This window comes from Eublepharis macularius, chromosome 4 (assembly GCF_028583425.1).
Source record: "Eublepharis macularius isolate TG4126 chromosome 4, MPM_Emac_v1.0, whole genome shotgun sequence".
NCBI lineage: Eukaryota > Metazoa > Chordata > Lepidosauria > Squamata > Eublepharidae > Eublepharis > Eublepharis macularius.
In genome coordinates this window covers 176,187,914-176,213,756 of record NC_072793.1, presented here as the reverse complement: position 1 = coordinate 176,213,756, position 25,843 = coordinate 176,187,914, and the positions used below count along the sequence as shown (strand labels likewise).

Here is a 25,843-nt window from a genome sequence, read left to right as displayed (position 1 = left end):
ATCCAGTTTTGGGTCCTGACCTGAAGGCTGGGAAACATTGCCCTAACCGATCAAGGACATTTACTACTCTGAGTTTGATGATCCCACCCCACAAACTTGCATAATTGTCATTTTAATATGTGACCTAAAACAAGGCCAGATCAAGGACATGGTGCCAAAATCACTGCTGCCCCCCACCTGCTGCTGCAAGGTGCAAACATGGTGCAAAGAATGCAAGGAGGCCACGAGTTCCAGAATCCAGCAAGAACTTGCCAAAGGGATTAAAGGCTCATGGGTTCGTCCAGAATAGAACTAGGATAACCCCCCCCCTCTCTCTCACACACACTCACACACACACACTTTATACCAGTGGGATTTTGGAGATGCCCAGCAGATTGGAAATCTGAATGGGGACTTCGGATTCAGACCCTTCAAGAACAGCAATCAAGGTCTTCTGTCCTCCGCAGCGGTAGTTTGGAATATTCTCTTGTCCCGTGGAGAGCAGGTCTAAGACACCATCGTAGGTCAGCCTTGCATCGAAATAGTTGTCATAGATGTCGTAGCCCAGAGTGATGTTGGGCAAGATTTGTGGATTCCGATTGATCTCCTGATGGGCAAGCAGGAAGGACAAGACGAACCCATATTTCGCATCTGACAAGCTGCCAAAAGAAGGAAAAGCATTTCCACATCCCTTATTCACTGAAAAGGTCAGCTCTAACCCCTGCTTCTTTTCCAGAAAATAAAAATGTCTGGATTTTACTCTAAGAACTGTACTAAATGTATCACCTTTTTGTGCTGAGGGAAAGAGCTTAGTGCAAAGCAAACTGCTCTCTGGGGGCGGGCGGGGAGGGGACTTGCTGCTCAAACAGCTGTGGATTAGTCTCCAAAAGAAAGAATAGCGACATCATAAAGAGAGGGATGGACCGGAATTAAACGGAAATGTGTTCAGTTCACATCAGATATTACTTACTACTTAACTCTGATATGAGGAGGCTCCACAAAAGAGAGTGGATGCATATGAGTAGACCTCAGAGATACGATCCCGCCAATGAGGTGGTCTCCTGGTATGTAAAAATTCCATGGATCTCTTACATCGGCGACAAAGTTCAACGGGCACTTTGCTTTCAGCATCCCACAGACAACATTTTGGGGCAAGAGCAGCAGGAGCAACACCCATAGCAGAACCAGCACCAGCATTCTGGATCTGGTCCCTACAGACCCCTCCCTTGTGCCTGCTCCTCAACTTCAGGCTCAGCTTTTGAGGAGAAGCCAGGCCCCTCTTCCAAAATCGAGGCAACGGAGACTTCAGATCTGAAAGCAGAGACGGGCAAAGTCTGCTCCTGCTTGAAATCCCCAGCCAGATCCTTGGCAACACAGAAAGCATTTATGCACCAGGAGAAGAGATGGTATTTTCCTCTTGATTCTGGTGATGGCGTCATTGTTTTTGAAGGTTCTCTCGGAAGAAATCCCTTGATGAGAAGAAATCACCATGATTTTCATAATTGTAAGGGGAAGGATTGCTTAGGCAGCCTCCTCCAACTTTCTGCCTTTCTGTGCACAGCAGGATCAAAACTTCTTTCTGGCCCAATCCCTTGAGCTTTGCGAAGAAGTGAAAGAAATAACCATAGCTGATCATGATGAGGGGGAAAAAAATCTCTGCAACCTTGAACGTTCCGCGGTGTGGCTTTGTGTGCAAGTCCACAGCTAGAGAAAACATGTTTTCAAGAACTTCCAAAGCGACTCCAACGTAGGCCAGCAAGAGAGCAACAAACTGGGCCTGAATTTGCAGAAAGAACTTAGTGCAAGCAAAAACCAAGACTTTCTTTGGAGAAGATGATGAAGGATCACCAAACACAATGAAGCATCAACAAGTGGAATGGGAACAGGTCATAATGAGATCCTCAAATGCCTGTTGTCAGTCCATTGACAGCTGATGTATTCCTGTTCCTTGTGGTGCCATACATTTATTTAGAGAAAGCCTTCAAAAACAACAAGAACAACAACAATGACAACAACAAAAATAACATTCAATTTATAAGATCAAAAAGAGTCCAGTAGCACCTTTAAGACTAACCAATTTTATTGTAGCATAAGCTTTCGAGAATCAAGTTCTCTTCATCAAATACAAATACCAGTTCGGATCAGGCATCTGATGAAGAGAACTTGATTCTCGAAAGCTTATGCTACAATAAAATTGGTTAGTCTTAAAGGTGCTACTGGACTCTTTTTGATTTTGCTACTACAGACTAACACGGCTAACTCCTCTGGATCTATATTCAATTTATATACCGCCTACTCAGGAGGGTAGTAGATATATCTCCTGAGTAGATATAAATGACCTGCCAACATCTTTTCCACACTGTGACACTGAGAGATCTCTGTCTTTTGGTGCTACACCTCTGAAGATGCCAGCCACAGCTGCTGGCGAAACGTCAGGAACTACAATGTCAAGACCACGGCAATACAGCCCGGAAAACCCACAACAACCAGGATTATTTAATGTTTTATTTTATCTTACAAAAAGTGATTTTCTGCCTTTCTGCCCTCAAAAGGACTGCCAAGGCAACTAACAAATTAACATACATAATAAAACTACATTTTTAAACTAATAAAAAAGCCAACAGCAAAACAACATTAAATCAATTAAAACCAGCACATAGTGGTTAAGGGGTTGGGTTGCAAGTCAGTACTCCGCTGGTTTGAATCCCACTACTGTTACCCGTTCAGCAGGTGGCCTTGGATAAGACGCTCCTCTCAGCCCCAGCTCCCCAGTTTTATTGTGGGGATAATAATGACACTGGCTTTGTCCACCACTCTGAGTGGGCACTAATCTGTCTAGGAGAATTGGACATAAATACACTGTTCTTGTTATTATTATACAAAAACAATTAAAACATCTGGCAGGAAGGAAGAATCACTGATCAGATGCCAAATGATACAAAGAAGTCTTCACTCACTAGTGAAAGATGGCAACAGCATGGGATACATGAATCTTCCTGTGGAAGCTTTCCTAAGTTTTGTGCCACCACCGATAAGGCCCTGGCCATTTCCACACGGCTTACCTGGCTTCACAATGTCCTGGTAGATCGCGCAAAAAGCGTGGAAGATCGTGTTTCCGCGCACTAGATTTGCGTGACATCACGTGACATCACGCAAATCTCGTGTGAGAAAACGCGGTTTTCCGCGTTTTTTTGTTCGATCTACCAGGACATTGCAAAGCCAGGTAAGCCACGTGGAAACGGCCCCTCTCTTAGGTTGCCACCTGCCTGATCTCCAAAAGCGGGGCCTCTGAAGATGACTGTAGTGGCCAAGTAGGTTCATAAGGGAGCAGGTGGTCCTTCAGGTATGTTGGTCCCAAACCATACAGGGTTTTAAAGGCCAACACCAGCATCTTGAATTGTGCCTGGAAATAGATTGGGAACCCAGATAGATGGGCCAAGACTGGAGTGATATAGCCCCTATGACCCATGCCAGTCAACATCCTGGCTGAAGCATTCTACACCAACTGATGTTTCCAAACACTTTTTAATGGCAGCCCCGTGTAGAATGCACTGCACTAATCTAATCTAGATTTAACCATGGCATGCACCACACAGTGGCTGGACCTTTTTCACCCAGGAAAGATTTAAGAAACGCCAAAAGGCCCAGGGGAAGAAACTCGATCACAGTCAGAGGAAATAATTGCCCAAATTCCTAAAAATGAAAAACGAAGTTTCCAAGCACCCTTTGCAAGAAAGCTGCTCTTAAAAGCAAACAGTCCTGGCTTATTAAGATCATTTCTCATTCCAGCCACATGCAATAGTCAGTGTTTGTGAGAACCAAGGTCGAACGGCTATCAAGAAGGACAAATATTACAGCGGACTGTAATACACCAAGAAAGAACCCTCTGTGTGGCAAAGGTGTCTCTAATCACTTTTTTCCCCTTTTGTTTATATTTCTGCCAGCGGTTATCATATTTAATAGCTGACAGATCCCTCAGCAGGTTGGACCTTGTGAAATGGCAGCCAGCAATGCAAGGTGAAATCTTTCTGCCTCATACAGTCCCCGAGAAGGCAAAATTAGGACAAAAACAGGGAGAAAGTAATTCACCATTTCTTCTCTGGGTATAGATCAAGATGGGTTGTCGTGTTTGTCTGTCTATAGCAGTAGGAAAGAGAAAGAGTCCAGTAGCACCTCTAAGGCTAACAGAATTAGTGGTAGAATATGAGCTTTTGTGAGCCACAGCCACATACCCTACCAGTAATTTTGTTAGTCTACTGGACTCTTGCTCTCTTTCTCTGGGTAAGAAAGTGACATGAGGGAACTTTTAGCTGCCCCCTTTTCTGGGGTGGTCTGAGGTCTGAGATAACTATAGGGGTGCTACAAAGGGGTAGGAGGAAAAGAGAGCTGGGAGGTCTGAGGAGCAGTTTGCCTGATCTAATAAAAATGGTCAACTTGTCTCCTTTTCACCGCTCCCTTGCCCAAAAGGCAGGGGGACGGCACAAGGGCTTCAAGACAGGCCAAGTAAGCTCTGAAGTATTTTTTGCCTGTTTGCATAAACCTCCCTTTTCTATTCTGTATTGTCAGCAAGGAAGGCCACTCTTCCCTCCACCTTTCTTCTTAACCGTAACAACAACTGAAAACAACTGTTGTTCAGTTGTGTTCTGGAACCAGCTACAGTCCCTAGAAGACATTCTGCAGGTTTGGTCTTTCTAGTCGAATGTCTCAAGAGGGATTCGTCATGGATATTTAAGGGACCCTCACAAAACCCTTGAATGCATATATCTGATGACTGAAACAGGAATCCGGGGCTTCTGAGACCTCTGGGGAACTACCTGTGACAGCTCTTAATGTCCCCGTTCCCCACCACATGTGTTTAGGGGAGCTGCACTGGAGGTTGGAGAGGAATTCACTTGCGCCTTATCATCTTCCTCGAAGCACAAAGGATTTGATCCCCAGGGCTTTAGAGATCTCTTTGTTTGCCCTACTCAGGCTTTCTCATAAGGAGCCATACCGGATCAGCCCAATACCCCGTTTCTCCCAGTATCCCATTTATTTACTTTACTATAAGCATTTCTGACCCGCCTTTCTCCCAAGGCATTCAAAGGGGTGATTGTATATAAGGAGTCCAACTGTTGCCAATCAGATCCTGCAAAGGAGCGGCCAGGCAGGGCTTACAGACTCAAAGCCAAGCTACAAGTGACATCTGACACAAGTTGGACACTTGTCAGCTTCCCTCAAGTTTTGATGGGAAATGTAGGCAGCTCGGCAGAATGTTGGACAAGTGACAGTTGAAAAGTCCATTGGACAGCAGTTGGAGAGCCAAGCTGCAAGACCAGGGCGCCTACATTTCCCATCAAAACTTGAGGGAAGCTGGCAAGTGTCCAACCTGTGTCAGGCTTCACTTGTAGCTTGGCTCTCAGCCTTCATTTGCAGATGGGTTCCCAGCTGAAAACTGGGGGCATTCTGCATCCAAACCCAGAGGTCCCATTTGGCTGTCACAGCTGTCAGTGACAGACCCACGCTCCATAAACATGCCCAGTTCTCCTTTAAATCCCCCCACATCTTGTGGCCATGAGTTCTACAAGGCTATTTTCTGTTGTGTGAAGTAGTACAGTCTTTTGTATCTAAACACATGAAGCTGGCTTTGTACTGAGTCAGAACCTTGGTCTATCCGGGTCAGAAGTATCTACTTGGACTGCCAGTTGCTCTCTAGAACCTTGGGAAGAGGAGTTCCACATCATCTCCTGTCTTTGGACTGGAGATGTTGGTGACTGATCTTAGGACCTTCTGCATGCCACGCCAGTGCTCTGCCTCTGAGCCACCAGCATTTCTCATATCTGTTTCTGCCTCTCTTCAAAAAAAAGGGAAAATCTTTAGAGGAGGGAGCTTGTAGCCAGAGGACTTACTTACTGAAGAGTCACCAGATCATCCCAGCTGTGAAAAGAACCGCCGGTAGACGTAACGTCTTGCATTCAGGCCTAATGACAAACCATGTTTTATCGTTATGGGGACAAACTTTGGGCATCCACGGTTTGTATTTTTGTTTCATAAACAAGATTTTCATGGAGTAAGATTTTGAGAGTCAGAACTCCCATCCTCAGGCACGAGTGTGAAGGCAAGAGAGCCTTTCCTAGTATGTGTGACAGAGACAGAATGGTAAACTTAATTCTTTTGTGAATGCAGAAATTGGAGAGGGGAAGTCGCGGGGTTTCCAAGGTTCCTTTCTATGTTTTTTCCTCGTGACATGAATGCAGGCGTGGGGCAAAGATTGGTGGACGGGTCTGTGGGCAAGGCAGGGAAGGATAAAATCTGACTTGGTGCTGTTGACCAAAACAAATTATGTGATAAAAACATCCCAGACACGACACTGAGATCAAATCAGTAGCCAGAGTTTATTGCTATAGAACCAAAGAGAGACAGCATCTTGGAGGGCAGTTGCATTAATTACACACCAGCTGGACTCTGGGAGGCTTTCTGAGTACCGCTTTTCCCTTAGAGCATCTTTTCTTCAATGAGTCGCTAAAACAGAGAAAGAAGAAACATGATAATTTAAATTTTCTTTTTCTTCACAAGAACATTTACAGTGCACCTTTTTCAAAATCACCTCAAGGAAGATGACCGAAAGAGGGGCCTTCTCGGTGTTGGCACCACAGCCCTGCCACATTCTCCCTCTTAAAATTCTCCTGGCCTCCTCCTTGATAGCATCGAGGCATCTAGTGGTTGTGTTCTGCTTTGAACTGTGCTAATGGTTTGTTGAAGCAATGTTTAAAGATCTGGGAGGCATTCTGCTGAGTTAAAAGCTAAGTCTGCTCTTTTGAATTCATACTGGTTTTGTCTCTAGCATTTGTTTTTATGATTATTATTTCTAAAGGTCTTGTGAGCCAGTGTGGTGCTGAAGTTGTTAGAGTGTCAAAGTAGCACTGAGGAAATCCAAGTTTAAAGTTTCACGAAGGTCGTTTGGGGTGACCTTGGCCCAGTCACTCCCTCTCAGCCTGACCTACCTCACAGGGTTGTTGTTGTAAGGATAAAATGGAGGGAGGAAGACCATGTATGCCCTGAGCAGAATAAAAAATGTGGCAGACTCTGTAAGCCACTGTGAGCTTAAGAGAAAATGGGCTAGAAGTATCCAGTCAATTATTCATTCAGATTCTGTCCTGGGAGTAGGGGTGAGAGATTATTTTCAGTTTTCTTCCCTAATCACTAACATTTTATGACATTCTACCTTGGTTGTTTTTTTTGGGGGGGGAGTCTTGAGAGGGGAAGGGGTCCCCGATCTTTTTGAACCTGAAGGCCCATTTGGAATTCTGACTCAGTGTGATGGGCGCAGCCACAAAATGGCTGCACAAAATGGCTGCTGCAGGAGGCAGAGTCAGCCACAAAATGGCTGCTACACTCAAACATGCTTTGCAAAATTCCCAACTGGCCCCACCCATTTTCTAAAAACACTTAGCGGTCACCACAAAAAGTGTTGGCAGGCACAATTGTGCCCATAGGGCACCACATTGGGGACCCCTAATCTAAGTGATAATCCCATTGCTAACAGTTTTAAAACACATTACAGATTGAGGGCCTGTTATCAGGGCTTGAGTAAGGTGATGGACAGAAGCCAAACATTAGTTTTCTCCCCCTCTTCGGCAATGCAAACTTACCTGTGTGTCATGTCTGAGCCTCCTTAGCAGCAACACCCCCTGCAGAAGAAATTGAGGGAACCATGTGAAAGGCAAAAAGAAATGCAGACCTCCACATCTCCTGCTCTGGGCACAAGGACACTCTTCTAGCAGTGTGGTCCAGCCATTAGCATCAGACTAGGGGTCAAGGTAAACGAGACACCAGGCAAGGGTTGAAACTGATGTTTACCTGGGAACTGTAGTTTTCATAGACAGAGCCAAGTGGGCTCGCTTGGGGATATGAGAGGGGAGGGATTCCCTGACAGCCCTCGGCCTGGCCACCACCTCTGCAGCTGGCTGTTCCACTGGCTCCTTCCCACCCCGTCTGGTCACCTACCTCTCTCCCCCACGCACTCTGGGTGGGTCACCGCTGCCTTTCTCCTGCCTTTGCCACCCAGAGTGCAGGGGAAGGGAGCGAATGCAGGAAGAAGACAGAAGAATCTGGAGATTCCAGATCTCTGGGCAAACGGTGCTGATATGCCAGTTTGGTGTAGTGGTTAAGAGCGGCGGTACTCTAATCAGGAGAGCCGGGTTTGATTCTCCACTTCTCCACTTGAAGCCAGCTGAGTGACCTTGGGTCAGCCACAGCTTTTTCAGAGCTCTCTCAGCCTCACCCACCTCACAGGGTGTTTTGTTGTGGGGATAATAATAACATATTTTGTAAACCGCCTTGAGTGGGTGTTAAGTTGCCCTGAAGGGGGGTATATAAATTGAATGTTGTTGTTGCTATTAAAAAAAATTAACACCTTTCTATTCACATGGCAACCAAAAGAAGTTTGACTGTGATCTTTTCAAAGGTTTGGAAGTAGAAGGAAAACACGTATGCAGAACAGACAGAGGATGCCACTTTGTGGATGCTCCTAGAAACTGCAGTGCAGTAAGGAAGCCTTAGTGGAGCAGAACTGCTGAGTGTGAACAGCAATAAATAGGTGGGTGGCTAGGTGGGGGCCCCCCCCGGCATTGTGCACTGGTCTGTTCTCCCTGATCACAGTCCCTCTTCCATTCCCCATCAACTTACCACTGCAAAGGGCCATAGCATCCTGAAACAGAAAGGAAATTAGAGGAGAACCAGTTACTATGGTGTAAGGCTGATTTCGCTCTCAGGAAATTTCTTTCTGGGACTCAGACCTGCCCAGTCATCAGCTTTCTTGTAGTTCTCTCACTCAGCATTTTTATGTTCAGGGTACGCCCCCATCTATCCTGACCTGGATAGCCCAGGCAAGACTGATCTTGTTAGATCTCAGAAGCGAAGAAGGGTTGGCCTTGGTTAGTAATTGGATGGGAGACCTCCAAGGAAGATCTGGGTTGCAGAGGCAGTCAATATCAAACCATCTCTTAGTTTCTTGCCTTGAAAACCCCGCAGGGGTCACCATAAGTCAGCTATGACTTGACGGCATTTTCCACTTCCATGCACCCTCCTACCCCTGACCCAAGTTACCCCTGAAAGGTGTGATGTCTGAATGGTTGCATGAACCTTTGATGCAGGGACATCCTTGGGCCAGTCATCCTTGCACTCTCAGCCCAACCTAAATCACGGGAGAAGAGGAGAACAACACAAGCTGCTCGGAGTCCCCCCATTGGGGAGAAAGGTGGAGTAAAGTGAAGTTAAACAAGCAAAAAAAAAAATCAGAAATTCATATGTATGTGGGCTGTATCCTAGGATTAAGCAGGATCCATTTGGCTTTATGTCAGGCTTTATGCCGGGCTTTGTCGGATGCCCACGTTATAAGGGTAACCAGCCTTCCCGGAATCCTGCATTCTCACTATTCAGATAGACTGCTTCTGTTCTGTAGGCCAGACTCTGATGCCTCCAGAACCTCCTTCCCCAGCCAGTAAGAGCTGATTTAATCGGTTAGGCTCTGGACACACAATCTGTAAGAAACTGCAAGGGTGCCATCCTGTGTGCTTGGCCTGCTGCCCTCTCTAAGCCTTCAAGCAGCTTACCAACTTGAAATCATGTCTAAATATGCCACACAAGCACAACAGACTTTTGGATCCTTCCACCCATGCTGCATTTGGCAGCTTCACAGAGTTCAAACACAGAGTGGAAAATGACTCTGGCAACCAACAGAGTGGAAAATCACCACCCAGAGGGAAAAGGAGAGAAAGCCAGCCCTTGGTAGCGAGGCTCCATTCCGCTATCCATCATGTCACTTCCGGGCTCCAGTTCCTGGCTATGGTTACCACCTGTGATCCTTTGCAGGACACAAACGACAACAAAATGGAATGGAGCAGGGTCACAGCCACAGCCAGAAGGGTCAGACGAGTACTGGGCTCTAGCCCAAAAAAGTGCTGCCTGTTCAAAACGGAGTTTTGATTTTGGTTCTTGCCTGTCCAGGACAGAGGCAGTGTGAGGCTGAAGAGAGCAAATCCCAGAGAATTCTTCCAGCTGCACTTACTGGGATGTGGCGTGACAGCTCCTGGTAAGGTCAACATGAAGGCAGGGGCCTCCCAGGAACCCCAGGTGTACTGCCTTCAGTTCCACAAAAGAAAGGCAGGATAAAAAATGAACTGCATCGGGGCTGAAGCCTGCTTGGAAGTTTCCTAAAGGACCCCAGAGAGAAGTATGGTGGAGCAAAGCTGCACGCCCCACCCTACAAAATGGCCCCCTGCCCCCATTTCATTGTGATGGTCATCCACACCTCTTAGCCCTTGAACGGAGAGTTCAGGCAGCAGTGTTAGGGAGGGCAGGCTTAGCTACCTGTTGCTGACTCCTCGTCCCTTGTTATATGACATCGACAAAAATATCCACGATACGTGTGGTGTCAAATCACTGATGACGAATGAGGACTCGGGATGAGCAAATCCCACCTTCGAAGTTTCACAGAACAATCCCAATAGACCGTGTGAAATCTCTGGGATGGAGTTCCATAGAAATTGGCTGGAAGGAACAGTGCTGTGTGCGCTCGTGCGCGCGCGCGCACGGCAGAGGGGTAATGTAAAGCACAGGTTGTTCAGTGTAGATAAAGATGCCAAGTTCTTGCCTGAACCTCTCCATGAAAACCCACCCATTCCCCCACCCCCCACTTCCAGTCAGGTACCCAACAGGTTCTTAAATTGATCATCATACTATAAGGTTTGGTTCAGGTTTTTTAAAAAAATTACTTATATGTTATTTATAGTCCACCTTTCTCACTGAGACTTGAGGCAGATTAAAAATTGTAACTCAGAGCGGGACCACAAGTGACGCCTGACACAGGTAGGACGCCAGCTTCCCTCTAGTTTGGATGGGAAATGTAGGCAGCTTGGCGGAATGTTGGACAAGTGACAGTTGAAAAGTCCATTGGACAGCAGTCAGAGAGCCAAGCTGCAAGACCAGGATGCCTACATTTCCCATCAAAACTTGAGGGAAGCTGACAAGGGTCCAACCTGTGTCAGGCGTCACTTGTGGTCCCGCTCTCAATATATGATCAATGGCCGGAACAGTCAATCAACAATACAATATGATATAATAATAACAATAACATTCAATTTATATATTGCCCTTCAGGACAATTTAACACTCACTCAGAGTGGGACAATTTAACACCCACTCGGAGCAGTTTACAAAGTGTGTTATTTTATCTCCACAAGAATCACCCTGTGAGGTGGGTGGGGCAGAGAGTGTTCTGAAAGAGCTGTGACTGACCCACCGGCACCCAACCGACTTCAAGCGGAGGAGTGGGGAGTCAAACCCTGATCTCCAGATTAGAATCCTGTTGTCTTAACCAATACACCAAACCACTAAACCAAATATGGATTGCCGACATTTGAAAATAGGCATAATTTAACACAGAGGTTGCCATGATCCTAGTCAGGTTACATTGAATTTTAGATATCTCATCCTCTTGGTTGCTTTGTGTAATCTGCCTTGAGTCTCACTGAGAAAGGCAGGAGGTAAATAACATAATTCCAGATCCTGGGCTGTTGCTACACTACTTACCTTCATCCAGAACACGGTGGAACGTTGTGGGAAAAATGCATTTTTTCACAACGTTCTGTGGTGTTCCAGATGAAGGTAAGTAGTGTGGAAACGGCCCTGGTGTTGGCGAGAGCCCTCAAGTCATAGCTGACCTATGGCAACCCCTGGTGGTGTTTCAAGGCCATCCAGGGCCATTTCCACACGGCTTACCTTCTTTCGGAAAACAGCGTCTTCACGCACAAAATCACGTGAGAAGACGCTGTTATCACGTGAAATCGCACGAGAAGACGCTGTCTTCCACGATAACAGCGTCTTCTCACGCGATAACAGCGTCTTCTCGCATGATTTCGCGCATGAAGACGCTGTTTTCCAGAAGAAGGTAAGCCGTGTGGAAACGGCCCAGGTCAGGGCAATTCCAGACCTTCTTGCATTAGTTACTGAATGTTCCATCCATTGATTGTATTAACTTACATTGTGTCGTCTGCCTTAAGCCTCAGCAAGAAAGGTGCACTATAAATAACACAAAGACACAAACACTCACCTCTGTTGCATAGATTGTAACATGGGGGCCAAACAGGGCGGCAGATACAAGGGCAGGGACAACAGCTGGAAGAGAAAAAGAGCCAAGTCACGTCGTGCTGGAAGCAGGGAAAATCTTTGTGGGTTTCAGCTGCTCTCCCACGGTCTCCTTAAAGCATCCCTGGCTTGCCAGGTGTTGGTCCCCTCGCCTTCCCTTCCAGTTTGTCTCACTGGCCCAAGAATTGCCCAGATCCTAATAATTCCCAGGATCTGCCCCCTTCTGCTTCTTTATATTGTCACGCATGAGTTTCTGCGAAGCACATTCACAAGAGGAGCATGTGCACATCTTGAGGAAATGCTGGTTCACCACCCAAGCAGGGCCATCAGCAAAGGGTGTCAAAACAGCAGAGGCCCCATCTCCTTTCAGTCTGCCTGGCTCCAACAGACCTTCTGCAGCTAAGGTTGCTGGAATTACAACTGATCTCTAGTGTAGAACTGGTCCTCTGGAAAAAATGGCTAGTGTCAAACTGGGACAAAGAATAAAAATCCAACAGGGCGTCCGTTAAGGGTGAACGTTCCCAAGAAAACAGCTGCTCAGTGCTTGAATTGGGGGGGGGGGTTGATGAAACCCACAAGCCCCCTCCCATAATACAGCTAGGAAGGCCATATTTTGCTCTGCCTAGCCTTTGGAACTCAAAGATGAAAGGGGCTTCTAAAAAAAGCTAGGGAGCACACCCCACCGGAAGCCCCCTGTAATTCAAGCATTATTCTTGCTCCAGATTCATTCATCTGGTAGTCTAACTACATCCCACATTGTTGCCCTGCTATGACATCAAATCTCCACGGCACAGGGCAAAACATGGCCTCTCCTAGGACTGCCAGCAGGCCGGGAAAAAATGCCCTGTGTATGGACATGGGCACGGGAAGCCTTTCTGTGGACTGGCAGTTTCATGAAGGCTCCGTTAAAGGGACTTTACAGTTTTCTCCAGGCCTCTTTTAACCCTGCCTCACCCCCCATCCAAACCAAACCTCTTGTGACTTTATGCTTCAGAAAACAGCATTGGTCAGGGGAGCAGATAATATTTTAAATGATTTTTTTAAAAAATGCATGTGCTAGCTTTAAAAATAGACCAGAGTTCTACCGGTGCTTTAAATTTGATTCCAGCAGGTGTCTTTGCGGACTAGCGCTTGAAAATGTTACGCTAGCATAAAACCTTGTTCGGCTTTTAAAGTGCCAGTAGATACCCATTTGTGTCTGCAAAAAAGATCATGCCCAAAAGAGCAAACCAGTGCCATACTGATGCAACATATGGTTGAGGTATGAGGCTTCTGGAAGATATTTGAGACACCACAAAGGTGGTGGGACTGAGCTGGAGACTGCTCCTGAGAACTCACACAGCAAGAGAGAGAAGCCTTTTTTACAGAGGGGGGACATTGGACCTGGCAAAGAAGCACAGGAAGTGGTGATCCTACCAAAATAGCTGTAAGCACAAAAAAAGCACACTCCTCCTGACACACGCAACACGCACACTTACAAAGAACAAAAATAAACAGAGAAAGAAAGCAGGAGCCCAGTGGCACCTTCAAGGCTATTGAAATTTGCTCCAGGGTAAGCTTTTGAAAATCGAATCTCACTTCCTCAGAGGCATGGAAGTGAAGTCATCAATCAAAATTTATACCCATAGATTTGCCCTTCAGGGCACCTGGGGAAGTGAGCTTTGACTTGCGACAGCTGTAATAGATGTTAGTCTTTTCTCTTCTTTTGAAAAAATGCTTTTAGCCTTTAAGGTGCCCCTGAATTCCTGTTTGATTTCCCTGCTACATCCCAACGTGTCTGCACATTTGAAAACATTCTTACAGGGAGCATTAGGACCAAGAAACAGACATGTGCCTGCCTCTCAGCCCCACACAGGCAATGTCCCCAAGTCACTCTCTTTCTCCCAGGCGTACACAGATGACAAGATCCAGACCATCTCGTTTCTGGCCCCCCTGATCCTTGGCTTCCCTTACCGGACACCACAGGGATTCATCAGGAAAGAGTTTCTTCCACGCCCTAGGAAGGAACTGAGATTCTCAATCGACTTCTGCTCGCTGACTTCTTGCCACATGAGTTTAAATAGCCTGCCTGGATTGCATACAATTCAGCCACGCCCTAACAGAGGAGAGATGGGAGGGTCTGAGTTTGGTCTAGATGCCTGTCTGGTGGTGGGGCCCACCATCGCTTCCAGGAAATGCCCATAGCATGATCCTCCTGTTGTGTGAACAGCGCGAAGCACCAATTGTCTGGAGAAGGGAGCTCTGACTCTCGAAAGCTTACACCCTGATGATCTTGTTGGTCTCCAAGGTGCCTGTGGAACTCAAATCCTGGGCCGTTTCCAGACGGCTGACCTGCACGCGGGACATCGCGCCACGTTTCGCATCGTGCCGGGGAAAACGTGAAATTTCGCTTTTTCTCGCGCGAGTTTTGCATGACGTCGCGCAAAACTTGCACGAGAAAATGCGATATTTCGCATTTTCCCCGGCACGATCCGAAACGTGGTGCGACGTCCCGCGTGCAGGTCAGCCGTCTGGAAACGGCCCTGCTGTTCTACTGCAGACCAACAGGGCTACCCACCTAAACCACCTTTTTTCCTGCTTTGGTATGTGTGAGTGGGTACCCTAAAAAATCTGGGCTCTCATACTGAAGTAGAAAATAGAAAAAGGTAGGATTGCACCTTATGCACGGCTGATCATAATGACTGAAAAGGGATTGCGTGTGCCACTGAAGAGAGGGGCTCTCTTTTTTTGACATATTTTGGCCAGCATGATCTTGGACCCCAACCAAAAAGTCACTGGCTTGCTTCTCTGGTATCGCAGCCTCTCTCAATGACTGGGACAGATTCAGGGGGGAAAATTCTCGTCTGCTTCATTATTGGTCAGGGAGGGGCCGTAGCTCAGTGGAAGAGACTCTGCCTGGCATGTGGAAGGTCCAAGGTCCATGTGTTATGAGAAAATACAAGGTGTGTTCATGTGTGACCCCTTTATATGGAACAGCATTTTTTTCAATAGGAGCTGGCCAAATTACAGAAACATTTTGAAATCACTAAGGTTTGAAGGTGGCCGTAGCCACAGCGTTGTTGGGGGGTATGTTTGATATGAGCAACCTTGGAGGGGGGGGGGGTGAAGATCACGTCTTCTAGCCTAAAGGTTATATTCGCGGGGGGGGGGGGGATGATGAAATCGTCAGACTTAGAATGGTTCCCCTTTTGAGTCATCAGCATTTGAGTCATCAAGATCTGCTTTTTAAACTCTCTAAGCTGCTCAAAGGGCATGTAAAGGGCAAGGAGTCTTGTCTCAGCTGTGGTTTGCATTCAGCTCCACTCACCCTTTGACATCTGCCCCCCCCAAGACCTTGTCCCAAGCCACAGCTCCTTGGAGAAGGGAGGATATTTTGGACTGCAAGGGCTGTGTCATATTCTGGGCCAGAAGGCCCCCTTCGCTCCTGGGCTTAGCGGGGAATGGATGGGGAGGGCCCTCTCTGAGCTGGACAACAGCAGTGTTGCCTCTGTCAGGTGCAGCAGGCGGGTGCACCATTGCCTCCTTGGGTTCCTCTGCAAAAACTCAGAACCCTCTTCTGATAACGGGGGGATTATTTATTTCTATTTCTATTTCTATTATTTCATTTATACCTCACCTTTCTCCCCAATGGGAATCCACAGAGGCTTACACCATTCTCCTCACAACAGCCCTGTGAGGCAGGTTAGGCTGAGAGAATATGACTGGCCCAAGGCCACCCAGGGAGCTTCCGTGGAAGAGCGGGGATTTGAACCTGGGTCTTGCAGATCCTAGTCGGACATTTTGACCACTAGACCCTGCTGGGTCTCATGAGTAGAGATGGGCACGAACCAAAAAAATTTAATGACTCTGCGGTTCGTGGTTCAGTGCCGACGACGATCCCGAGGTCGTGAACCACAACAAACATTTTCCGTTGCCAAACCGGTTCATGGTTCGTGGTTCATGGGGCACAGAATGGCCCCTGTGGCACTTAGAGAGCCCATATTCCTGGGGAGTGTTTGGCAGGCTCTCCTACAGCCATCACCCAAGTTTGGACAAGATTGCAAAAAGGATCTTGGAGTTATACCCTCTCCAATCCAAGGCCCCCAGGAAACTCCCACAAAAATCCAAGCTCAATTATACTCTCAGGGCCAAGCTACAAGTGATGAATGACACTTGAATGGGAAGTGGATTGAGCGGAGGGCAAGTGAATAGGGACAAATACACTTGCCGTTCAAGTGTCATTCGTCACTTGTAGCTTGGCCCTCAGTCTCTCTCCCCAAAGGCTAGCAAGTGGCAAGCAAGAGCTCTGTCCCACTCCACTGCTCGCTGAAAGTGAAACCCAGCCTGGGAGCCCACGGCTATTTATAAGCACAGGTCTCATTGAGCAACGCAGGAGGTCTGTGTTTGGCCATCAGAGCTGCCTATCAGGGTTTGCAGGGATGAGATTGGAGTGCCCATGGCTACAGAACACCCCCTTCCCCCTCCCTCCCCTGGGTGTCTTCTCCCAACTTGTAACCGCTTTGCAGCTCTGTGGTTGGAAGGAAGACCTGCTGATCAAGGAAAACTGGGCTTCCATTCATGTTTCCAGGGTGACAGAAGGAGTGCAGACAGAGTTCAGGCATTCCCCCGGCTCCATTGCCAGGGGAATTGATTGATGGCACCTGACTGTCTGGCTTCCCGAACCGCAGCCAAACGCACTGAACCAGGCCTCTTCCAAATGCTAGTTTGTTTGCCATGGACAATTACGAACTGTCAGATCGTGATCGCGCGATTGCCAGTTTTGTGGGTTTTTGAAGTTCGTAATGTGGTTCGTGCCCATCTCTACTCATGAGTGGCTCAGGTCACACGAATTATGGAAATGTCCTACAAGACGGTTCTGTTTAACTATTCAATGGTCTAAGAGGAGAGGTCTGAGCTACAGCAGAGTCTATCTAGCAACTGAGAAAGGTGGAGGGGACACATCCGGACCACACCAGCGACAGTAAATCAAATGTTAAATCGAATGTTACTATTATTGTCTTGCGACTGTCTAATTAGCCTGTTTCTTAACAAAGACACCCCAAGAATGGAAATAGGAAGAAGCAGGAAAGAAGGGGGCACCAGGAAGCCAGTGAGGTGGGTGGCTAAGAATGAGGCCCTGAAATTTGAGATGGGTAGAAATGAGCGGTAGATATATTTGAACGTTAGAAACATTAGGTATTTGAAGTTTAGAAAAATTAGGTAGAGTGTGAATAGCGAACATCCAAAGGAGAAATCGGCAGCAAGAATTCTCCTCGATGGAAGAAAGGCAATGGGGAAGGTGGACCTGAGTGCTATGAAGGAACTGGGGTGGGGTGTTACATCTACCATCTGTCCACACTTGAGGTCCTTCCCTTTCCATCCGCTTTGAAGGTCAGCTCAGAAGCTAGGGCAAAGGCCCCCAACTTTTTTTGAGCTTGTAGGCACTTTTGGAATTCTGACCCAGGGTGGTGGACACAACTACAAAATGGCTGCCAGAGGTAGAGCCAACCACAAAATGGCTGCTACAAGAGGCGGAGTCAACCTCAAAATGGCTGCCACAAGAGGCAGAGGCATCCACAAAATGACCAGGAATAATAGTAACTCTTCATCATTTCAGGGAGAAATGTTTTTAAAATATTTTCTTGCCTTACACAGTCACACAGTGAAGAACCTTGTGCTGTTGGCAGCTGCTGCTGAAGCAACTTTTTAACAATCTCCACAGCCAATCAGATCACCAATGGCCAATCAAAAGCCCTACTGGAAAAAGCCCCCTCTGCCCCCACCCATGTTCTAAACCCACTTGGCAAGATCCATGGTGCCCAAAACTGCCCTGCTGGGAAACCCAGTGCTACACCAGTCACTCTCAAGGCTCAAAGAGAACCCTCAGGGTGGTGTTTTTGCTTATCATGAAAGGTCACAGGAGAGGTCAGAAGGGGAAGTGGTCCATTGTTTGGGCCTGGATAATGTAATGGAAATGAGGGAAATTGTGTTGAGGAGTTAGGTGGTATGCTGCAATTCTCCTCTGTGCCTACCTCCCCTTTCCAACCTAAATAACATAATTTGTTTGTTTTCCATTTCATTTTGGAGTGTGTGTGTGGCGTCCTCAAGTCATAGCTGACTTATGGCAACCCCTGGTGGGGTTTTCATGGCAAGAGACTATCAGAGGTAGGCTGCCACTGCCTGCCTCTGCAACCCTGGTCGTTGGAGGTCTCCCATCCAATTACTAACCAAGGACAACCCTGCTTAGCTTCTGAGATCAGACGAGATCAGGCTCACCTAGGCTGGAGTGTACACCTTTAACAGGGGCAGGAGCAGAGGCAATCAAAAAGCTAATTAGCCAGCACTGGAATGACCTGTGATATGTTATTCCTCCCCAGGTTGGCAATGGCTGATTAGGAACACAAGTGTAAGATCTCCTGTTGCACACAAGACACCTTACACAGGGACACTCAAGTGACTTACTTTCTGCGTGGTCTTATATTCAAATGTACTCTGTCTCCCTAGCAGTGCATGTGTGTCCACAATGGGAGAACAAGTGTAAGATCTTTCACATCATCCTACTCGTGTAAAATGTCTTGTGTAGAGAGAGACAAGAGGTGGGAGCAGAGAGAACTCTGCTAGTTGACTGGTTCCAGGGAGTGGCTGCTTGCCGTCACGCACAATTGGTATTTTGGGCGTCCTGACAAGTTGTATTCTTTCTTATCCTGAGCTGCTGGTGTGTTAATAAACCCTGTTGACTCTAACAACCCCTATTTTGGGCACTCACTGCTTCCAAACCATTTAAAAGAACCACTGCTGTTTTGCAAAACATTTGGCAGGACAGATAACCACACACTCAGCAATAAAAAGGATATGTGGTAAGTTTCCAAAGTATGGGCCATGAACCCTCCTGGCCTTACAATGTTCTTCCTCTTCTTCTTTTCCCACTGACATTATAAGCACAATGCAATCTTGTGAGAAATCTGTCAAGGCCTATTCTGCTTGCAGCTGCTGGGGAGAGTAAACCACAAAGTACAGTTGGGCACCTATTACAATTTCTAACACTTAGAGCCAAAACGGACGTGATGAGATACCTGGGTTCAACTCGTGTTCTCTTACCTCAAGGTTTGTCGGGAAGTGTAGGCATCCTTGCAGCTTAAAATTTAGCATTTACAGAGCAGCAGGGAGGGAAGTGCAGGCATGGGGCACCTTTCCTCCCGCTCTCAAGGTGCATCACAGCATTTTCCCTTCCCCGCTTACACGGAGTATCGCTTCATCTCCCCCCCCTCACTTGGCCTGGCCCCTGCAAAGCGACACCTGGTTGCACCGGGAGAGCTGGGAGGAAAGGCGCCCAGAGCATCTCCCCCCATCGCTTGCCTGGCCCCTGCCCAAAGCTACATGGCCCAGAGCTGCATAGCCAGGCGTGCTTTGCCTTTACCCCAAATCACACGGACCGTTGCTCCACCCACCCCTTGCCCAGCCCCCGCAGAGCAATAGTGAGCTATGCAGCTCCGAGCCACGCGGCTTCAGATGGGGGCCAGGTGAGTGGGGGGGGGAGATGCAGCAATGCTCTGGGTGCCTTTCCTCCTGCTCTCCCAGTGCAGCCTGGCATCGCTCTGTGAGGGCTGGGCGAGGGTATCGCTGCATCTTCCCCCTCACTCACCTGGCCCCCACCTGAAGTGTGGTTCATAGTGTCTGGATTCCCCACCTTGTTTCAACTATCTTGCATCAGATGCAACTCTGGAACTTGTTTCCCCTGTGTGTGAGGCCCAGGTTCAGACTGGGGCTGTGATGCAAGCAGAGATGTCTTCAGCCCCCCTTCAAAGCACTTGCCTGATGACATGTGTATTTGCCCCAGTGGGGGAACTGCACATGTAGTCAGTCAATACAAACACCGCCTCCTGGCGCAGTTTTGTATTGTGGAAATGGTGTGGGGGAACAAGACTGAAGCCCCTTCTCAGTTCTGTTATGACTCAGGGGCTCCATATGCTTGGGGGGGAAGTTCCCTCACGCCTTATTTTTGTATTTTTGTTTTTAACTATGTATAGCCTGCCATTCTCACCAAAACCCAAGGCAGATTATAGAGTATAAGTCAATAGAATCCACGGCCAGTAACATTTGACAAACAATACAGTATAGATTGCAAAAATTTGAAAACAAGAACAGATCTGAATACAGATATGAAAAAATTGCAGAAACAAAACATAAGTAATTTGCCATGACATATTAAACGACACGGAAAATCCCAGTAGAAGCATGTCTACACCAACAGTAGTACAGTCTACAGTCCCAGCCCCTTTGCCAAAGCTTTTCTCTGAGCCATTTCTTATAGCGCAGCTCCTGTGTGTGTGCTATGTGCTGTCAAGCCTCTAATCTATGGTGACCCTATGAATGAAAGACCTCCAAAACATCCTATCATTAACATTGCTCAGATCCTGCAAACTGAAGGATATGGCTTCTTTGATTGACTCAAGCCATCACGTTTTAGGCCTTCCTCTTTTTCTATTGCCTTCCACTTTTCCTAGCATTATTGACTTTTCCAGAGAATCTTGTCTTCTCATGATGTGACCAAAATATGATAGCTTCAGTTTTGCCAATGTAACTTCTCGGGAGAATTCAGGCTTGATTTGATCTAGTACCCACCAACTTTTGGCTGTCCATGGTATCTGCAAAATTCTCCTCCAGCACCACATTTCAAATGAATCAATTTTCTTCCTATCAGCTTTCTTCACTGTCTGACTTTCACACCCGTACATAGTAATGAGGAATCCCATAGTTTGGATTATCTTGATCTTGGTTCCCAGAGAGATCTTTATCTTTTAGGATCTTCTCTAGCTGTCTCAGAGCTGCTCTTCCAAGTCTCAATCTGCTTCTGATTTCTTGGTTGCAGTCTCTCTTTTGGTTGATGATTGAGCCAAGGAATGGAAAATCTTGAAGAGTTTCAATTTCCTCATTGTCAACTTTAAAATGATCTAATTCCTTAGTAGTCGTTACTTTTGCCTTCTTGATGTTCAGCTGTAATCCTGTTTCGGCACTTTCACCTTTAACCTTCATCAGTAGTCATTTCACTGTTCACTATTTTCTGCCCCTATTACTTGAGTAAAAGGCCTACTGAATAATTCAGTTTTGCACAGTTGGTGGAAAGCCAAGAGGGCTTGCCCGATCTCTTCAAGCAGGTCGTTCCATAAGGTGGGGGGCCACCACAGAGTATGCACGTGTATGGGCAGCTGTTGATTTTGCTCAGCTCCAGTGTGCCATGTGCAGAAGGCCGTGTTCAGATGCATGCAGCTGCCATGGTGGAACACAGGGAGAGAAGCACTCCCACACATATGAAAGGCCAAGGCTATGAAGGGCTTGGAACGTGGTTAGGCAAAACCATTAATTGAGACTGATTAACAGATAGGTAGCAAGCGGAGTGACTGCATAATGGGGGGGTTCTGCCGAACTCCTGATAGTAATTGAGCGGCTGCATTTTGCACCAACTGGAGCCTCAAAGCCGACTTTGAGGCAAGACCTATGTAGAATGCATTACAGTAGTCTAGACTTGATAATATCATGATGTGAATCAGGTGGCCAGATCAGCCATGTTGAGGGAGATGTCAAGGGAACACAGGGGAACACAGAGCCTACACAAAACAGATTGTAACATGTCGTTTGGCAAGGACTCCCAACACTGCCTCAGTAAATGGTATGAGATTTTGAAGAGGTGCCAGGAGAGGGTGGAGTTTGGGGTGGGTGTGATGTCACTTGTGGGTTACACTCTAGGTTGCCTCCCTAGATTCTGTGGTCTTTTACCATAGAAACTAGGGCACATTCCCAAAACACCATTATGTGGAGACCATTTTTTTTCCGCACCTTATTCCTCGGAGGCAGGAAATGGGGGTAGGGGTTGGTGTGGTAATTCTCTGCCCAAGTAGGTAAATGGGAGAGCTAGCTTTGGCATAAAGACTGTACTGTTATACCCTTAAACCTACTGTCCCATTTTCATCACCAGCAATTCCGCAAGGTGATTTTTATATGGGCATCCCAGATATGCTTTGTATTGCCAGTTAAAGGCACCTTTCAGTCTTTTAGAGGGGCCTTTGTACAGAGATGTGCTTTTGCATATTAACAACTGACCTCTAGACTAGAGAGATTAGCTCCCTTGTAGGAAACGGCCACTGTAGAGGGTGGACTTTATGGCACCACACCTCTACTGAGCTCTCAAACTCTGCCCTCCCTAGGCACTGCCCCCAATCTCCAGGAATTTCCCAAGCCAGAGTTGGCAACCATAGCCATGCCTCAGCGATCAAGCAGCTGCTTAGCATGCAGAAGGTCCCAAGTTTAATCTTCAGCATCCCCAGTTACAATGATCAGGTGATATGGAAGACCTTTTCCTGAGACCGTGGAGAACTCCTGCCAGTCGAAATAGACAATACTGACTGTGATGGATCAAGGGTCTGATTTGCTATAAGCCAGCTTCATGTATGAGTGAAGGTGCTCTGTCTCCTTGATTACTGGGGAGAGGCTGTGCCTCAATGGAAGAGCCTCTGATTTGCATGCGGAAAGTCCCCGGCTCAGTCCACATCCTATCTAGTTAACAGGACCTTGCAGTAAGTGTTGTGAAAACTGCTGCCTGAGACCTTGGAGAGCTGTTGACTGTCAGAGTAGACGGTACTGACCTTGATGGATAAAATGGACTGGTTCAGTATAAAGCAGCGTCACTTAGGGAAGGGCCAAAGAAGTCTGTGCCAAAGAAGAACCCACATTTCTTCTATTGTTTACATCTTTTATAGATCCAGAGGAGTTTGCCAAGTAAATTTGTAGTTGCCAAATAGTAAAAAGTCCAGTAGCACCTTTAAGACTAACCAACTTTGTTGAGGCGTGAGCTTTCGAGAACCACAACTCTCTGCATCTGATGAAGAGAGTTGTGGTTCTCGAAAGTGTATGCCTCAGTAAAGCTGATTAGTCTTAAAGGTGCTACTGAACTTTTTACTATCTTTTATAGACAAACTACAGGGGGAAATAGATCCACAGGAGTTAGCCGTGTTAGTCTGTAGTAGCAAAATCAAAAAGAGTCCAGTAGCACTTTTAAGAGTAACCAATTTTATTATAGCATAAGCTTTCGAGAATCAAGTTCTCTTCATCAGATGCCTGATCAAAACTGGGTTCTGTATCTGCCCAGTTTTGATCAGGCATCTGATGAAGAGAACTTGATTCTCGAAAGCTTATGCTATAATAAAATTGGTTAGTCTTAAAGGTGCTACTGAACTTTTTACTATCTTTTATAGACAAACTATAGGGGGAAATGAAGTTGTCGTTTTCTCTGGCAGAGTAAAAGGATAACAGTAGCTCCATATGGTATTTGGATGTGACAGAAATGGATAAAGTAATTGCTATGATGCCATGCTGGAATGAGAAGGAACTCTTTGCCCTTGTTTGTACAAAAATGGGCTTTATTAATGATTGGGACGCTCATCTGGATTTCAGAAATTTTGATCATTCGATTTTCCTCCTGAATTGTAATGCTGAAATGGAATAATTGCATTTCCCCTGTTTCGAGCACCATGTTGTTTTCTGAAGGTAGAGAAAGTGTTTTAATGTTTTTCTTTTTAAAATGCAGTTTATGGAGAGCAGGAGGTTGTCTAAGCTGTGCTTCAAGGGCACGACCTTCAGAAGCACAAAACCACAAAAGGGCAGGGAACAGCAGCATTCTGGAGAAGGGAGGGGACTGGAAAGCAAAAACAGACGGCTTCCTCTTTGGTTTTTACACTTGCACAATGATGTGGTATTTCAAGAGAACTGTTTACTCTGAGAATACGAAGTGCCAAGTGGATGTCTTTCCAAACCAAGAAAGGCCACCCAGATAGGAACAATGACACCTCCCGCAATTTCCCCAAAGCTATAAGGAAAAAATGGAGGAGAGAATGACGTAAGCCACTATGGGCCCTCAGAAGAAAAGCAGGATATGAATGAAGTAAATAAACTATTTTTCAGCTTGCGATCCACTGCAATCACGGGATCCTTTTCACAGGTACTATTGCCAAGCCAGCCGTCCCCCATCCCATACCTCTGCGTTTGATCCCTTTTGCCTAAATGCAGAACTTTGCATTTGTCTCTGTTGAATTTTGAGTTGTGGCTGACGAGCATCTCACTTTGGTCACTGAAAATGGTTCAAAACAAGTTCAGCCTCCTGGCAGGCTGGAGGAGAAGCCCCTTCCCAGGACAGAAGCTCTGGTGAGAAGCCAGCTGCCTTGCTTGGGGCCTCAGCCCCCTTTTGCTGATATCCCTCATCTGGCTGAGGGAGACAGAGGGGGAAGGAGCACACCTGGGGAGAGAGAAGACAGGAGAAAATGGGAGGGAATCCCACTTACGTGATGAGGCCATCTCTGAGGATTATACCTAACTAACTTAATTTTTAAAAGCATAGCTAAGAAAAACAACAACAAACAAATCTGTAACTTGATCCAAACAAAAAAAATCAAATGAAAGAACAAACTAATTTATAACTTGGGGGAAAAACAAATGAACAAACATCTGTAGCTTAGAGAAACAAACAAACCTATGCATTCAGAAAACAACAGACAAAGAAATTTATAACTTCAAAACAAATCTACCTATAACTTGGAAAGAACAATAAAAAGAAACACCTAACCTGGGAAAACAAACACATCTATAAATTCAAAAAACAATAAAGATGAGTAAAGTATAAAAAATTATCAATAAGCACAAAAAACAACAAATTGTAACTGCAGAAAAAGAACAAAAATCTATAACTTAAAAAACAACAAACAAAAGAAACCTATCTACCTAAACCATGCAAAGAAAACCACGCAACTAGCTCTTCACCTGTCTCCCACCAACTGACCAACTGCCCAGAGAATCAGCAGGGGGTGAGGCCAGAAAGGAGAGTGCGTCCCCGTTCCTTCGCAACCATCCAAAGCAAGGCATTCAGCCCCTCTGGGCCAAGCTACAAGTGACGCCTGACACAGGTTGGACACTTTTCAGCTTCCCTCAGACTGGGCTCCCACAGCCTGGATTCTGCAATGGCTTGTCATTTGCACCTCATTTCAAGTCTCACATCAGACATTACTTGGGATTCAGAAGTTTTGAGATCATTTGGGCGCCAGAAGCCAGGGGGAGAGTCCCGCTCATTCACTCCAACACTTCAAAACAGTGAAGATAACTTATTTAAATAGCATACAGTGCATTCAGTGTCTTTGGGGAAATGAATACTGTCCTTAGGCCACTAGACTCAGTTTTTCCCTGTCCGTAAAAGGGGTGTCTTTCTTTTGCTTTGTAGAACATATTCTAAATGCTTACTTCCTGAAGAGCATGCAGGAAAAGTATACTGCATGACTGCAGCTGGGATCACATCTATTTTTCCTTCCTGTTTGTGGTAGAATAATACTACTAATAATAATAACAACAATTGCACTTATATACCACTCTTCTAGACAGATTAGTGCTTCACATAGAGTGGTGGAAAAAATTAGTGTTATTATTATCCCCACAATACAGCTGGGGAGCTGGGGCTGAGAAGAGCAGCTTACCCAAGGCCACCTACTGAGCTCAGGGCAGTAGCAGGATTCAAACTAGTAGAGTGCTGATTTGCAGCCAAATCATTTAACCACTGAGCTACAACAGAACAATGTGATGTAGTGGTTGAAGAGCCAGACTAGGATCTGGGAGACCCAGCTTCAACCCCCCACTCTGCCAACAAAGTTTATTGGGTGATCTTGGGGTAGTCACAGCCTCTCAGACTAACCTGCCTCAGAGGGCTGTTGTGAAGATGTAATGG

At 46.5% G+C, this 25,843-nt stretch overlaps 1 protein-coding gene, 1 long non-coding RNA gene and 1 pseudogene across 2 annotated transcripts in view; 1 reads left to right on the top strand and 2 right to left on the bottom strand.

The window, feature by feature from the left end:
- Positions 1-25,843, bottom strand: part of LOC129327904 (zinc finger protein 208-like) — a 284,286-nt pseudogene that overhangs the window by 64,278 nt on the left and 194,165 nt on the right.
- Positions 1-25,843, top strand: part of LOC129327014 (zinc finger protein 665-like) — a 75,592-nt gene that overhangs the window by 36,249 nt on the left and 13,500 nt on the right. The gene's annotated exons all lie outside the window — the stretch shown is intronic.
- Positions 6,335-14,138, bottom strand: LOC129327218 (uncharacterized). Its single transcript, XR_008596788.1, has 5 exons — positions 14,059-14,138; positions 12,071-12,135; positions 8,647-8,668; positions 7,611-7,649; positions 6,335-6,480 (listed from the first exon to the last, which is right to left on the bottom strand). It is a non-coding gene; the product is annotated as an uncharacterized LOC129327218 (long non-coding RNA).